Here is a 9,719-nt window from a genome sequence, read left to right as displayed (position 1 = left end):
ATTCTGTTAAATTCCTCATAACCTTTCTCTGCTTTTTCACCCTTTACAATATGTGATATTCTGTAATTATCTTTAAGGTTTGCTTAAGTCGCTCTGAACATTCAAGGTGAAGTGACCAACTATCCCATGAAATTATATTTCTTACTATCTTTGGCATGGAATGGAACAACCAACTTGTTTATTTGCTCCTCTAAGATATGAGTTATTCTTCCAGTTTACTTTAAATTTTTATGATTTTTTGTTTCAGCTATGATAACAGTTCTTTTTTTTAATTTTAATTTTATTTTATTTAATAATAACTTTGTATTGACAGAATCCATGCCAGGGTAATTTTTTACAACATTATCCCTTGCACTCGCTTATGTTTCGTTTTTTCCCTTCCCTCCCTCCACCCCCACCCCCCCTAAGATGGCAAGCAGTATGATAACAGTTCTTAAACTTTTTTGGTTTCATTCCTCTTTATACTTTTTCCCTGCCCATTTATTTATCCATTTGTTTACCTATTTATTTATTTATAATTCTATTTTATTTGCAGATCTGAATTCTTCCTCCCATCCCCAATCTGGCTTCCCTTTGGGAAAGCAAGAAAAATAAAGCCTATTACAAGCTTATACAATCAAGTAAAACAAATTTCTGCATTGGCTATGTCCAAAAAACCAAACCCAAACAAACAAACAAATACCAAAACATATGCCTGTCTAAATACCTTTCTAATTGGAGGTAGTATTTTTCATCACAATTCCTCTGGAATTATCTTTCAAAATCTAAAGTCTTGTAAAGTTGTTCATCTTCATAATATTGTTATTCCTGTATAGATTGTTCTTCAGCTTCTGCTTGACAGTTCAAACAATCTTCTCCTTTAATCTTTTAAGACTCTTGAAAATTATCCCCTCCAAAAGAGTTTTAGTTTATGTGGATCATATCTAGAGATACATACTTCATTAGAAATCAAAACATCTTAATATTGTTATAAAAATAATTTTGATCTTGTATACATTCCTTAGTGTCTAAGTAGAGTCCTCAGATCACATTACTGAGAAGTGCTCATTTATAGCAAGAATATTGATATAAACTACTCTCTCAATAGTCTTTTGACTGATGGTTGTTGGACAAAACTTAAATAGTAAGAGTACTAACAGTCAAATGGTTTTGGATATTCTAAAAATGGTATGATTTTTGCGTACTTTGACTTTTCTTTACATTGTTCTGCCACAGTCACTGAAGAAACAGAAGACAACTACATAGGATAGGACTGCATGGTTGATATTCTATTTTTTCTATTCCATGAATTATTGTAGTTTAAAAAATCATCTAATGTTAAAAATACCACTAATGCAATTTTAAAAATCAAAATTAATTGATCCCATTTTTTTGTTGTTTTGTTTTGTTTTTGCTGAGGCAATTGGAGTTAAGTGACTTGCCCAGGGTCACACAGCTAGAAAGTGCTAAGTGTCTGAGTTCAGATTTGAACTCAGGTCCTCCTGACTTTAGGGCTGCTGTTCTAGATTCCACTGTTTTATTGAGATATTGGCAATAAATGTTCAGTTCAACATTTCAGAGTGTTATTATTTATATCATTATTTATTCTATAACATGATAATGAATATAAAATATCTATTTATTATTAGGAAGAGTTCATGAATCTCTCCAATCAATCAATACTGTCACAAAAGGCAGCTTAATAAAAGCTATAATTTTTTTTGAAGGAACAAGAGAAATATGTTCTTAGTGGAGACATAAATCTTAGGACTGGATGGAAGCCTGGTTCTCTCCTACTAGCACCGTCTTTGCAATCACTTCCTGAATAATGCATTTGTACTGCCTTTGGCTGACAGTAGCTTCCAGCTCTGCCCTTTCCCCCACCTTTGGAAATCTTCAGAAATGCCTGGAAAATCACAGGACAATTTTCCTGACGTGGCTTAGCTGTTCAGGAAGAGACAGGGAAACTGGGCAAGCCCCATCCATAGATCCTTCTCTGTCTTTTCCTCCCACTCTTTACTTCCTCCTTTGCGCATTCCTCCCCTCTAATTTCTTTATAGATTTTGGAGGATACTATACCCTTTATGATATGTATGTATTGCTGATATGAGTAGGTTTACAGAACTATGAAATCTATAAAATAAGGGGATTGGACTATATGGGCTCTCAAGACCTTTCTAGCTCCAAATCTATAACTGTTTTATCCTTTATAAGAGTGAGTACAAATAGTTTTTCCCAGTCCCCAAAAGATATGTGGGTTGTTGCCTCAATGGGAGACATGCTGCCAAGAGAGGGAAAAAGGAGAAGTGAGACAACTTACTTATATACCCAGCAGTAGGGAACTGGGACTTTTGTCTTCTTCTTCTTTTTAAAAATTTTCTGTTTATCAAAAAAAAAGAATAGAAAAAAGAAAGACAAAATAAAATTAAACAAAACAGAACAGAACATTATCTTATGCTCAGCAGAACTTCAGGGAGAATTCAAAATATAAAACAATACATTTCTAGTTCAAGAAAGGACACATAATAGTAGAAGAAATTTTGTTCATGAGTGTCCATCTTTTCTTTGTTCCTTATAAGTTGTTCTTGTATTCTTTGCTGTTCATCTTTTTATTTCATTCCTTTTTCCCTTTTTCATCCCCCCTACTTTCCTTAAGCCTGCTATAGTTAAGCAACATTTTATTTTATAGATATGTACATATACATATATCTACCCACCCATACCCACCCACTCACACATACACATATATATTCACATCCATCCACAGACCAACACTATATACATATATCTAGGTACATACATATGTAGGCGACAAAAATACATATCTACTAAAACAATATTGATATAGCTGACATATATGTGGATTTCTCTCTTGATTGAATCTTTAAGATTGACTTTGTCTAAGATCAATGATTACTAGCTGTACTTTTTTCTAATAAATTTGACCCTGATCTTTGTTTCAGTGTTTGTATATATCTCCTTTTTCCTATTTCTACTAATTCTTCTACTTTAATTCTTCTCCTTAACTTGTCTTGCTATTACTTAACCTACCCCTCCCCCCATCCATGGATCCCTCTCTTGTCTTCTTCCCTGACTCTTTATTTCCTCTTTTGCCCATTCCTCACCTCTAATTTCTTTATATATTTTGGAGGATACTATTCCTGATGTGAATAGGTTTACAGAACTATGAGCCCTTCTCCTCTCTCTAATGCCTCTGTGTCTAGTCTTCCTCTGTATCTCATCTGCATAAATCCTTCTTTTGAGCTATCCAATTATTGATGTCAAACATCTGGTATACATTTCCATGTTAAAAACATGAAGAATTTGTCTCCCATGTTAAATTTCTTGAAATTAATCTTGGATATTGGCTCTTCTATGTTAAATTTTATGTTGCATTCAGGCTCGATTGAAAGAAAATCCTGAAAATCTTCAAGTTTGCTCAATGTCCATTTTTCATTCAATATTAACGATAATTTTGCTGGATATGATATTTTTGACCATAGGCCTAATTCTTTTGATTGCTGGTACATATAATTCCAAGGCCTGAGGTCTTTTATTGTGGCTGCTGATAAATCCTGTACAATTCTAATTGTAGCATATTTAGATTTTTTTTTCTTGTTTCTTGCAAAATGTTCTCTTTGAACTGGGGATTTTGAAATTTGGCAATAATATTTCTATGTGTTTTCTATAAAGGATCTCTTTGAGCTAGTGATTGGTGGACTTTTTCTATTTCTACTTTCTCTTATGTTCTATCAGGACAGTTTTCTTGGGTTATTTCTTGCACTATTGTGTCAAGATTCTTATTTTAGTCACAGCTTTCAGGTAGTCCAATTATTCTTATATTTTCTCTTCTTGATCAGTTCTCCAGATATGTTGTTTGTTTTTTTAATAAGATGTTTCATATTGTGTTCTATTTTTTCATTCTTTATATTCTGTTTTGTTATTTCTTGGTCTCTTGTAGCTTCACTGGCTTCCCCTTGTCCAATTCTAATTTTCAAAGAGCTATTTTCATTTTTAAGATTTGATATTTTCTTTTCCATTTAGATAACTTTTTTCCATGATTTTGATTTTCTTGGATGATTTTTATTTTTTATTTCTTTAGTTTTTCCTCAATGTCTCATTTGATTTTTAAATTCTTTTTGCAGTTCTATAAATTTTTCTCTGGGCAGGAACCAGCTATTCTTTGGGGTAGAAGGACCTGTTTTTACTTTTTGAAGATGAAACCCAGTCTTCCCATAATAAGTTTCTGTGGTTGGGATCTTTCTTCTTTGTTGGAGTCTTTCTTCTTTGCTGGTTCATTTTTTTTTAATGGGAAATATTAATGTAAGCACTTCTAATCCTGGGGTGGGAAGATAGTGTCTCAAACTTCTTTTCAACTCTCCCCTCTGACCTGGAACCCCAAACCAAACCCCCCTCCCCCTACAAGTGCCCACAGCCAGCAGCCTCCCTGCTCCACTGCCTCTGTACTCACCTGGTGATTCCTTCCCTCCCAGGACTGCATCCTTGCAGCACTGACATCCCCAGTCAGCCAAGGTTCTCTCAGTCTTCCCAGTCTCAGACCCCAGACTCCTCACAATAGCCGGAAGATGAAAGTTCCTGGGCTTCTGCTGAGGCTCCTGTCAGACACAGCTCATCCCAGAGGTCCTCACTTGGTGTTTGCTCTTTACACTGGTTAATTCCTCAACCTGAGGTCTTTGGATCTTCTTAGGCTGTATCAGGAGGATTCCTGTTCTGCTCCAAATTTTCTTGATTTTTCACTAGTCTATGTTAGCCCTGAAGCGCAAATCTGTTCTATTTGTGGAGGGAAATCTTGAAATTTACTGACCTCTACTACCTTCCCAGAATCCTCCTGGAACTGGGACTTTTGGCAGAGTATTGACAAATAGAAATGTTTCCAGAATGATTTAAGACATCACTTTGTGTGCCGCATGGGGCTATTAATACTCAAAGGAAAGGGTAGAAAATCTTAAATGGTTCAGAGGCATCAAAACCCTATGTTTGCCAAAAGGCATGTATGCTTCAAATATTATAGTTCCTGATCCCTGACTGGTGTACTCTCCCTTAATAATCATGTCATCAAGAATTAATTAGCTTTTAGCAAAAGTATTTATGGAGAAGGTATAGCAAGAATAATTGGTATAGGGAAAGGGAACAAGAGAATGAGGAAGTGACTTCTCAGTTGCCCATCCTTGAGCTGATGGTAGTGTTCATGCATGTGATGCTAGAGGGATAGGAAGTGGGAATAAGGGAAAAGCCGTTAGAGCCATAGGCTGCTGGACATGGTGGCTGCTGCCCTTCTTGAGGGGATTCTCAAAGCGTGATGAAGAGGATAAATAAAAAGGAAGAGAAACCATTTGTTTTGGGGAAATTGTCAGGAGTATAGATTCAAAATCGCTTATTTGTTTTAACAAAATGTGGAAATAAATGCAAGATTTTTCGAAATTGATACAAACACTTATTTTTCAAGTATGTCTTTGCTGGAGAATATGAAGATAAATTTAGGACCTATGTTGTATTTGGAGAAAATATAGATCAAGTCAATGCAGAGAATAACCATAAAAAAGAGCTGAAATATAAATGCCATCCAATGAAGAAGGCAAGTAGGATGAGAACCTTCTGACTGAGAAGAGAAAAAAATAAGTAGCACATAATGAGTGCAGAACAAGGATAATGATTTTTCATATACTTCAAACAGGATTTGTAGTTTTGTACATCAGAAGGAAAATGAGGTAGTTGTAGCTCAAACCCCAGAAAAAAAAACAACTTTGAAAATGGAAAAGAAAAAATGCAAGTCAAAAGAATATAGGCATGAGCAATGAACTGGAAAAGTCAGACCACTTGGAAATGGAGGATGCTAGTCCTTTCCTCGAACTCCCTTCTTCTGAGATAAAAGATACTACTCCCGAGGAAACTCAGGAGCCTATCTTAGAAGTCTCTCCTAGATGGCATCATTCTTGTGCATTCTAAGGATAAATTAAATGAAGTTCTGATTTTAGAGAATTGAGAATACAGCTTTCATTTCTCAGTGGATTCCATGACTATTGGCTATACACTTAATACAACAGTATGTATTTGGATAAGTTAGGACTAAGTAAAATCCAGTCTTTTTAAAAATGGGGTTTCAGTTTTGCTTTTGGGATTTCTTTCCAGAATATCTAAATTAGAAGTTTTGGCTGAAGTGGGTATTGTATGTAGGTAAAGGTATTATTTTTGGCTGGCTGAGAGGGATTCTCAGAACTTCAGTTAAAGTATCCTGAACATAACATAGTTAAGAATTCAAAACTGGTTCTTCTTATTAATCAAGGCATTTTGTTTTTCAAGTATGGAAATCCACTTCATATTGTCAATGTAATCTCCTTCCTTTATCTTTTCCCCCCTCCCCAGCTTAATCTTGTAAAGTTGTGAGGGACTCTCAGAAATTAAATGATTTGCCCAGGAATCATATAGCTGGTATGTCAGGTAGATAACCTGGGACTTTGTGACTCTCAAGACTTTCTCCTTTTTATCATAATTCTTTCTATTTTAGAATAATTGAAAGAAATTAAATTTTCAAAACTATTATAAACTTATAATTCTATAACCTTGGAAAGGAGCTACAGGTTGTCTTCCAGAAAAACAAAGGTCAGATAAATGAGATAGTAATACAGTCTATTTACATGAAAATGGAGTAATAAATACAGTGGGAAACCCAGATGCATTTTAGCAACTGGATTGTTTATAATAATGTTTGGTATATGATAAATTGTCTTAATTTTCAAGAAAAAGAAAAGAAAGAATAGTTGGTATAAAACATTTTCCTCAAACGAGAGGTACATATTCTCCCTTTATAGACACAAGGTCCTTGAGTAATGAAGCACACATTTTATAGAACGTGTGAGACCAACAGAACCTCCCACTTGGCCCTAGAAGATCTTTTCTCCATTTGTGGAGTCTTCATGAACTTTCCCCTCAGGTGCAGCTATCTGATGGGCTCCCAGGAAAAGCTCTTTTCTAGAATCTGGTGCTCCTCACTTCCTGGAGATAACACAGTCCCTGAAGCTGCTGCTGTCCACAGGTGCTGAAACACCTCCACTTCCAGGGACCAGTTCCACTGTGGTGGCTCCTGCCACTGGTAACTGCTGGCAACATTCACAGGAAAGACATCACATTCTGGATATCTTGAACTCACCAAGTTATTGCTGGACATGAATGACTGCCGCCTTAGAATACTTATTTACATATGGCTAGGAAAGAGCAAATATGAAAGACAAAAGTGGACGTATCCTCAGAGCTAGGGTGAGTGACTGACAGATACCTTCCTTCTACCTGGCTCTTGAAAGCATGCAGCTCAGTCCTGCTTTCTAAACATATCAAAGAAAGAACAAGAATAGGCTGGTTGCCCACTTTGCATGCACATTCAGTTCTGGCTCAGAAGCCATTTAAAAGACTTTCTACCATCACATAGTACTTGTCCCCTCAATTACTCCTGGTTAAAAGTAGGTTTTGTCCAAACAGCAAAGATCTGTGCATGTTTCATGGACTGGCTTTCACAGGCCAGTCCATCTATCCATGATTTGTTGATCATGGGAAGTGAATTAAGACTTTCTTTGATAGTTTACCTTTCTATTGGACAATCCTAATAAATTGACATCATGAACAATAAATGTGAAATGATATATAGAATCCTGGATGGCATCTTTCCTCCCCACTTTTTTCATATTCTTTATTTTATCTTTCCTTTTTATTCATAAAAGACTTTTCCTTTTTGCCTCCTTAATAATATTTTGTGTGATTTTTTCTCAATGCCTTCTCCTATAAACTGAAACAGAAAAAATATTCTGGTGGTTTTTTTTTTTACTCCTTTGTTAATAAAAAGAAAACCAAAGGAAAGTAATTGTACAGATGGGTTCTCACTCAGCATGATTGTTTTCAAATATTTATCTTTAGTAATAACTATTTTAAGATTAAATAATTGGTAAAGTTTGAATGGCATTTTCTTTCATTATTTCTGGATCCACCCAGAATGAGACTTGGGAATTATATTCTGTTTAATAAAGAAAGCACACAACTGATTAATCGTTGTAATGTTAAATAATAAACAACCCAGAGGAGACTATTTCAAACCAACACCTGAGATCAGGTGGGGATGGATTGAGTTCTAAACACTAATGGCCAAATTACAGAATAATCTATACAAATGTGCATTCACTCATAGATTCCCAAAGGACAAGAAGACAAAAGAAAGATGAAAAAAAAGTTCAAATATAAACCCAAGCCATCATGCTGTTAGCATAATTGTAGGTCCTGACTTAAGACAGATGCCACTTTCCAATAGCATTTCACTCTTATTGATTTTGTAGTCATAATTATTTGTTTAGGAACAATTAGAATTGCTTAAATTTTTTAAAATAAGGAATAGGAGCCTTTTAAATTGCTTTTTTTAAACTTTACAATAGAATATCAATGACTTAATCTAGGTTTAAGCAGAATATAATTGATATGATTAAATTTTGTTTTAGCTGTAAAGCTATAAAATGTATTATTTAGAACACATCTAAAAATTATCACCTTTAATTTACATTAAAAGATATTATTTTGTAGGCTATAAAAATGAAATCACTCTGTACCCCAGGCATTTTCTTTAAATAGGGAATTAATGTACTACACACTAAAAAAATTGATTAATAAATCCTTGAAAATATGTTGAATGCCAGTGATGTAGAGAATATACACATGAAATGTCTTCTGTAGTCAAATAATTTATATCAGTGATTCCTAATGGAATGGTGACACCTTATCAATAGTTGACTTTACAGTATTGTTCAACAACCTGAAAAGTGATATGACATAGCTTTTTTTAGGGATTAATTTAATAAATAATTTTATCACTTTTTTGTTTTTTAGATTGCTTACTTTCCCAAAGGTATTCCTCCCTTCCATTGTCTTCTAGAAAGTCATTCTTAAGAATAAAAAAGAGAGGAAAAATCCCAATTCAATAAAACTGACCAAAAAAAAGTCTGATACGTCCACTTCCATAGTCCTTTTTCAAAGAAACACAGGAGAATACTTGGTATATCTTCTTTGAAGCCAGCCTTGATTGTTGTTTCATGGTATTCTAGGCTTTTCTCCTTCTCTCTCCCCTGATTGACCTATCACTTTCACTTCTGAATATGGGGTAGCCCTTGAATCTCTTGTTTCAGGCGAAAGCATCTTGCCTATTACAGTGTTCACTGGAGGCTGGATCCTTGGCAGTGCTTGATCACCATCAAGCTTGGATGTGTTCTGCAATTCTTGGATCTCAATTGGGTGGTTCTTCCAACCTTTCAAAGTCCCCAAGATCTTAGCCAGCTTTAAAGTAACAAAGAATAAATATAAACAGGCAAAGAACAGAGATTCCTTGTATTCATAGCCACATGTGGATCTGGATGGGAAAAAAGGCTTTTGGTGTTGACTCTCCCTGTCTCCCAATCTGGAAGCTGCTTCCTCCTGCAAACACAGCCTTCAGTTTGGATAATTTTGTTATTGTTTCCATTCACACAAAGTCATTATATTTGTATGATGTTATATATGTGTGTGTGTGTGTGTGTGTGTGTGTATGTATATACACACATATATATATTTATACACATATAATTTTGCTTATTTTGTTTCACTTTGCAACAGTTCACATACAATGTCATATTATATATATGATTTTTTTCATATCCATTATTTTGGGGGTGTTTGTTGTTGTTCAGTCATTTTTAATTCATATTCTGATT

Source organism: Antechinus flavipes, chromosome 2, assembly GCF_016432865.1.
Source record: "Antechinus flavipes isolate AdamAnt ecotype Samford, QLD, Australia chromosome 2, AdamAnt_v2, whole genome shotgun sequence".
Taxonomy (NCBI): domain Eukaryota; kingdom Metazoa; phylum Chordata; class Mammalia; order Dasyuromorphia; family Dasyuridae; genus Antechinus; species Antechinus flavipes.
This window is presented reverse-complemented; position numbering follows the sequence as displayed.